Below are 8328 nucleotides of genomic sequence, written 5' to 3' on the forward strand. Positions count from 1 at the left end.
ACCAAGAGCAATCGTTGAACCATTGGCACCACCACCACCACCACCACCACCAGTACAACCGGCCCGTTCAATTACGCAGTCATTAACTCGCGATTGTCTCTTTCGACGACGAAGTAACCTCGTTATGCCGACTTGAATCCCGGTGCTTGGCAATATTCTATGCGTAGATCTCAACACAGATAGGCTTTTAGCGTATTAGCAGGCACAATGTGACAATGGAACGTAGTCCGTTCGCTACAGGAATAGCAAATGCCTCCAACGCCGCTGCCACTCTATCCGTTTCCCATACAATTGCCAGCCAACTCCTCTACCTCCTCCTTCTCCGCCACCTCTTCTACCTCTAACCTACGTTTCTATCTCTGTTACTCTTCCTCTTTATACATCGATGTTAAATCTCAAATAGTCAGTCGAAACACGTATTTCATAAACGACCATGACAATGATGTGTGACTGTCACATATCCCATCTTATTCCCATATAATACAACCGTGAGAAAATCTATACCGATTTTTTTTCATAGCAATTTTATGTTCTGTCTTATTTCATGGTGTTATCTTTAATCACTTAAATCGTTTAACCAATCAGTCAGATTATATCAAATACAGGAAACGTGATGAGTGTATCGAGGCATGGATATATTAGGAACACACTCACGATGGATATGGGTCGATCGTGCGTACATGTGAGAGAGTCATGGTTTATACAGTTTGCAAGGGAGACAACTAGAGGATGGTTTGTCCATGACCAACGGGTGTCTCTCGGTGGATGCTGTTAGGTACGCTTTGGTCAGAACGTTGGTACTACATGCGTCGTAAAGTGACGATCGGATCAGGATACAGGAAATTGGCCGGATACGCGAGCAATGGTCCATGCTGATACTACCCATCGGTAGTAGTAGTATTAGTATCAGCAGTAGTCGTAGTCATGTTTGTTAGCCGCGGATATCAGCCAAAGTACTCGACCGAATTTCGATAAACTAACCCTTCCTTTCCTTTAGGGCTTACAAACCTCAATAATCTTTGCTGTTCTTCGTTCATAGCCATTCACGAGTCGCCATTGTTTAATATAAACCGAATAAGAGGAAAAAGGAGTAGTTAGATAGGGGTAGATTTTGTTCAGAGTACTTTTCAACATGGTTTTACCATTCCTTTTTTTTGTTACCGTCAGCAACGCAAGACTTTTAACGAAAGCTAAAATTCGTGAACGATCCTATCGATGGAGATCGATCGGATATGAAACAATGGTTAGATAAAGAGAAATAGAGAGAGAGAGGGAGAGGAAACGAAACGATTTGAGTTCTTCACCGAGCTTCAATGTCGCGCCATTAACCGTAGAGATAAGCCAGTGGTCGGTGGTCCGGCCAATATTGAATGGTCTCTATAGGTAGTTTGCCTTGAAAGGGGGGTAGGGGGTTCCTAGGTGGACACGAACGTAAAAGTGAGCGAGAGAGATACTGACTGACTGACTGAGAGAAGGGGTGGTCGTGCATTAGTGGAACCATTGTGCCTGCCACCCCTCAAATCCATATTACTAGCGTAGTGTAGTCAGTCCAGTGTCCGTTGCTCTCTCCAACCATCCGTCCATCCGTCCATCCGTCCTTCCGTTTGAATATACACACGTATATTCGTGGGGTGTAAGCGTGTTGTATTGGCAAACCAAGAGGGTGGTGGTGGTGGTTGGGTACGCGTTCTATATGCAAACCGCCACGTAATGAGTCCGTCAACCCCCGCTCTGACGTCGTTTGCCCGCTATCCTTGCACTTAGCCGACGCCCGTACCCAACACCATTTTCAAACCAAATCTACTACTATCCCTCTTCAACCCCTCTCTCTCTCTCTCTTTATCTTTCCGTCGCGAATGCAAATACGACAATGAAGAGCAGGACTAGGATGAGGACAAGGAAGGACCGACGATCGCGCGAATGCAAATTAGACGCGAGTACAGCAGCACCAACTACGACGACGATTATCCCTGGGTAGGTGGTACCTTCTCTCTCGCCTACGTGCTAAATCCGCAAGACTTCACGAATACACACTACTACCATTACTACTATCACTTCTTTCTCTTCTATTTATTCCTCTCGTTTTCTCTTTTCGTATCTAACTTTGCTTCATTTCTTCTTACCAAGCTCACGAGAAAAGCAACACCTCAACGTGACTACGATTATTGTCTACCTGCCGTCTGCCCACTAATGTTCTATTGCGTGCGAGAATTATCTTTGCACTTCTTTACTTCTTCCTTTTTTCTCATCTTTATTCACTCTCTCTCTCTCTCTTTCCATTTTTTTGCTAACACTTTTTCCTCTGAATTAATTGAGATTTATTTCGTTTCTTTCTATCTCTTTTTAATTGATTTTCTAACAATCCCTGTTCAACAACACTTTATTAGTCGTAAAAGAAAATGTCTAAATTTATTAAATCATCATTAACATTATAAAATTATTTAACGTTCGTAAAAAAATTCTAATTGACAAACAACTTTGATTCTGTTCGAATATTATCGAATACATTTCTAAAGTTATTTCGAAGTTATGGGTTTGGTTATATTAGTCTGGGTGTTACAGGATTGGTTCTAAGGATCTCTCTCTCGTTTCTGTTCTGTTCCATTTAAACAATGGCTCGTCAAAGTGCGAAACGAGATGACACGGCCTGCCGCGTGTGATAATTATTCTTGCGCACATTACGAGTAGTATGCTTGCGAATATTCTCTGTCTCTATCTCTCTCATTTCAAACGACGAGACGTTCACTTATACGTGTATATATGTATATATGTATACATTTACGTATGTGTACATGTATATATGTACATTATGGTTTGCTAGTTCCCGGTTAGTCGTGGTGGCATCAGTCGACGTCGCCGGCATAATGTTTAGCATACCTCGTTGCAATATGTTACAAGCGCAAAGCGTCGAGTGAACATCAGCTCGACACCCTACACCTCCTCCGCCCTTCACCCACCCCCCTGACCACCTATTTCATCCACCGAATCGAGTTATCTCTTCGATATTGGCTATCCGTGCTCGTGCAACACGATTCGCACGTTCGTCCTCGGCTCGATCTCGTTTCGTATGCATCAATATATATATGTGTATATATATATATATATAACAAAACCTTGTTCCCCCCCCCCTCTGTTTTGTTATGTGCTGAGTTGGCAGCAGGATGTCGTAGTTGCGTGTTTCTCTTCGATTTTCCGTCAACCGAAACACCTTTGCTACGAATTTTCAATTGTCTTTTTATTTTTTTGGTATTTTTTTTTCTCAAGGTATATTAAATACCTCCCACGTGAGTTAATCTTTACCCTTTTTTTACCTTTGTTCCATTTTTTGTTGGTTTTTTTTTCAGGTTAATGATAATTATATTAAAAGTTGGATTCTAACATAATTGTGTTTTATTATATTTAATTAAAATTAATGTATTATTTATTTATTATATTAATTTTTATTTTTATTAAATAATTAATTAAATTGAATTACCAACCGTTTATATGCAATTAGAATTATCATCATAGAATAATAATTATTATTAGAAACTACAAAGAATGATTTAGTTACCAGTTAAAACATTATTCAATTTTTTACGAAGCACCAACGAATCAACACCATAATCAGATTAAAATACAATAATCAATCATAACTTTGTTTCAAACAACATTATATAAAATACAATGAGCATAATTATAATTTAATTAAAAATATATAAATCGATGTTAAAACGATGAAAAATATTAGAATCCCTTAAAATGAAACATAATATAATCAAAGTGACTAACGTTTATTTGTTTTACCCGTTGTCCAAGTGGACAACGTAATGGTCTGTAACAAAAACAAATAGTTAGGGCCCGTCGAAAAGGGAAGAACGTTTAGCACGGCTCGTCGGGAACGCGTTACGCGAGAAACACACGCAACACACGTTGAAACTCCTGTTCGTGCAAATCGGGTTAGCGGCTTGCTGTGTAGTATCTCTCAACGATTCGCGTCTATCCTGGCTGGTTAAGCCGCGAGAGTTAGGGGTGTTTCAAGGGATGAACCCAACAGGATCGTCGATTTTGCCGATCCAACTGGACCAACCAACCAACCCTCCTTCTATCTATCTATCTATCTCTATCTCTATTTCTGTTTCTCCCTAGTCTTGTTTAGGGATGCTAGCATGCCTGTCAACGTATGCTAATCACAGTAATAGGGCGTACGTTGTATTACCATCGTACCGAGAACCTGCTTTGCTCTGCTCTACGCTAATATTTCGAAATAACATCGATTTGGACTATACCCCTTCATCTATCTCTATCTCTCTCTCTCTCTCTCTATTTCTCTTTAAGGGGTTGCCCTGAACCATCACTATTGTCCATTAGATACTGTCATAATTATACCAACCGACTATTTCGATGGGACACCATTTCTAACTTAGAAAAGTGAAAATTTAGAAATTCTTCAATTATTTTATCATATATTATTCTATTATTTACAAATTAATGAAATGATATATATTTAATCTTATTGAAAGTTATTTGATGTATCTAATAATTATTTCTATTGGATGATAGACTGTTTAGAAATTTCTCTTATTGCAAGTTACTCGATACATTTCATTAATTATTTCAATGTAAATTGTTCAATAAATTAGATTGTTTGAATTGATTAGCAGAGTTATACATTAAAATAAAAATGTTAATGTAATTTCATCGAAGTGTCCAACTACTATTACTAATTCGTTGAATTACGATCTCTAGAGGGTGTGATTTTAAAAGAACTTTCAAAAGAGGAGAAGAATAAGAAGAGGAGGAAGAATAAGGGTGGGGTGTCCCACGGATTGGACCACTTTAAAGCTTTGGGTGTCCCCGATTTTCTTTCAATGTGTTCTCTGTTATTGGTTAGACTGGAAAAGTGGGGTAAGAGGGTGCATTAACAACACAACGCTTTAGGTTCGTGGAATATAGGTCCCAGGGTGACTGTAGTTCAACGATACCCTACCCTTCTCTCCAACCAGCCCTCCCCCTTCCCTATTCCCCAATCCAACCGACGTATAACGCGGATATTATAAATTCCGAGTCAAATGTAGCGTATTGTAATTTCGGCTGGATATCACTTAATGCAATCTGTAAGCTTTTTTTTACCCGTGGAAAAATTGCTCGGGTTCTTCCGACATCTCGTTCGTATTTCGAAGCACTCCACGTGACCTCTCTCTCTCTCTCTCTCTCGTTAACTCATTCCAGTTATTTTCTTTTTTCCATCTTCTTTCATGTTTTTCCGTGTTTTACTTCCACCACTTTTCTCTCTCTCTTCTTTCTACCACCAAAATTGTTTCCGCCCGAATTAAGATAAATGAGAACGATAAGATCGTCGCGGAAACGCGCAAAAATCTATAATCTGCCATACGACGATAATAAAATGTCAAAGAAAAATAGAGAAAACAAGAAGATATCTTTGAAATTTAATTTTTTTTTTTTGTTATCTTTCATTCAGTGAGGGTAGAAATAAGAGGAGAATCGGATTTTCTAAATTATACAAAATAAGTAGTTAAATAAAATATGAGAAATGAGGTAAATTAAGTTAAATAAAGTAAAGAAAAATACAAACACAATAATAATATTAATAATAAAAAGAATATGAAGAAGAAGAAGAAGAAGAAGAAGAAGAAGAAAATATTCGCGTGCATCGAGGTGAAATTAAAAATCTCAACTCTCCCTTTTTTCCCCACCCCATTTGAAAAATGGGTTCCGACTCAATGACAAAAGAAAAGATGCGGCATCCCGGACGCCGGTAAGAAAGCCGGGAATACAGGATTACGTTCTTTCCAACCAACCAACCTACCTACCTACCTACCTACCTACCAACCAACCTATCTCATCTTCATCTGACAAAAAAAATAAATACCCTCGAGCGCGAGCAGAAAAATAAGCCCTTAAAGAGCCTGATGAATTTTAAATCAGGCTAGCATTGAAAATCGGGAAAACGTCTCCATTGCCAGAGGACTTTCAAAACTCCTCTTCGCTACTCCACCCCCTTCATCCCTTCATACTCTCCGTGTAGGGACAACCTCTTCCTACTATTCTTACCTCCTTATCACTCACTCCTCATTCTACTCTTCACTTTTTTCTTCGAATCTTTTCGTTGATGTCTACCCACCGCCTTCCTATTTTCAGTTTTCATCTCTTAATAATACAGAACGACTAATACCCTGATCACATATTCTCAAGGATGAAAGGTAAATCTATCTTATGCTTCGGCCGGGTTATAAGGACCATATTAATTCCATTAAAAAAGACGTTTCGTCGTATTCTTACTCAACGTACCAACACCCATACCACTCTTCTCCCACACCTCTTATATTCTTCTTCTTCTTCTTATTTTTTTTTTTTTTTTTACAAAATACACAGAGTTACTCGTACTCCTCTTCTTTTTTAACAACCTGTATAAGATCTCGTTCACATGTAATCGTAATATGTCATACTACATCTTCTTAATGTAAATATATTTCATTAGAATTTGAAAGAACCAGGATAAAGTAACTTCAGTTTCTAAGTTTACTTATTACTCATGACTCGTTAGAAGATATTACGTATGCATATAGAAGAAAGAATAGATAATAGGAAAAAATGAGTTGCATATTTTTTCGTTTTGTTTAAAAGTGCTAAAGCTATAAACCGTTAGAAACATAAGAACAACAATAACAATAACAACAACAACAACAACAACGGTGAAGTTTATCGCGTTAACGAGGTAACCACTTTACTCCCTGAGGCGCGAGAAAATATTATATGCGTTTTACTTTTGATGCATACCTTGTAATATGTTTCTAAACACGTTCGACGTATGGTATTAGTGACTTAGAAAGAAATATAGACAAAAAGGAACATATAAATAGAAGAAACACAGAGATAGCATAAATGGAAATACACATATATATATATATATACACATATGTGTATACAATACAATAAGTATATAAATATACATGTATATAAATGCATAATATCGTATTAATAATATACAGTGAAATAAATGGAAATACACACACATATATATTCATGCAATACAAGACGTATATAGATATACATATATATATAAATGCATATAATGTATTAGTATATAGAGAAAGATATGCATTAGGTTTCAAACTACTTGTTCTTGTTGTTTCAGACAAAAATAGCAGCAACATTTTTTTCCTTTTTTTTTTTCCTAAACATAGAAACACACAAATTGAACTATTAATATAAATTCATAAATTTATTAAATAGTATAATAATAAAATAATAAATAATCACAAATAATATATTATTAGTTATTTATAGTATGTAATAACAGTAATCGTGTAATACAAATTGAATAAAAGTAAATTTATGATAGAAAGTAATAACCTTTTGGTAAAACCTGGTATGGGGAGGGGGGACGGGTGGGAGGGTAGGGAAGGGGGGTTATAAACCTGGCGCCTATAATAAATTCGCAAGAATCACTTCCGAACCATTTAACCGAGTAGGATGAAAAAACGCTCGGAATTTCTTTTTAGACGTTTGGGAATTTTCTTTTTTCTTCTTCTTCTTCTTCTTCTTCTTGTCGTCGTTTTCGTGTCTGTCGGTTATGAACGACCCTGGGCGACACGCGTGTGTATCACTTTTTTATTTTTTTTTTTTTTTGTACTATCGCTCTTGCTACTCTCATCTCTCCCTTATCGGGAAGACGAAAAATGTTATATATACATAGATATATATATATATATATATATATATATATATATATATATATCATTCTTTCTCACTCACTTTCATATTAGTTTTGTTGGAAGAACGCAAACGGTTGATAGAACGGGATGCGTTCGTCGTTTTGACGCTTCTTTTTTTTTTTTTCTCGAGAAGAGAACTTGGAATTTCTTTTTTCAAAGTGTACAACGTAAGGGATTTTTTTTTTAGTTATGAAAAAGAGCCGCCCTTTAATACTCTTTCTATCTCTCTCTCTCTCTCTTTCACACATAGTTCAAAATTGGCGATTCTTTCATTCTCTCTCTCTCTCTCTCACACACACACACATACACAGCTAACCTTTAATACACTTTCTATCTTTTTTTCTCACATACAGTTCAAAATTCGTGATTATTTCATTCTTTCTTTCTCTCTCACACACACAGTTCAAAATTCGTTCATTCTTTCATTCTTTTCTCTCTCTCTCTCTCACACACAGTTCAAAATTTGTGATTCTTTCATTCTCTCTCACTTTCTCTCTCTCTCTCTCTCTCTCTCTCTCTCTCTCGCACACACAGAGTTCAAAATTTGTGATTCTTTCATTCTCTCTCACTTTCTTTCTCTCTCTCTTTCAAACACAGAGTTAAAAATTCG

The sequence above is a fragment of the Polistes dominula genome, unplaced genomic scaffold, assembly GCF_049000335.1.
Source record: "Polistes dominula isolate Pdom_NZ unplaced genomic scaffold, Pdom_raw_medaka scaffold_35, whole genome shotgun sequence".
Lineage (NCBI taxonomy): Eukaryota > Metazoa > Arthropoda > Insecta > Hymenoptera > Vespidae > Polistes > Polistes dominula.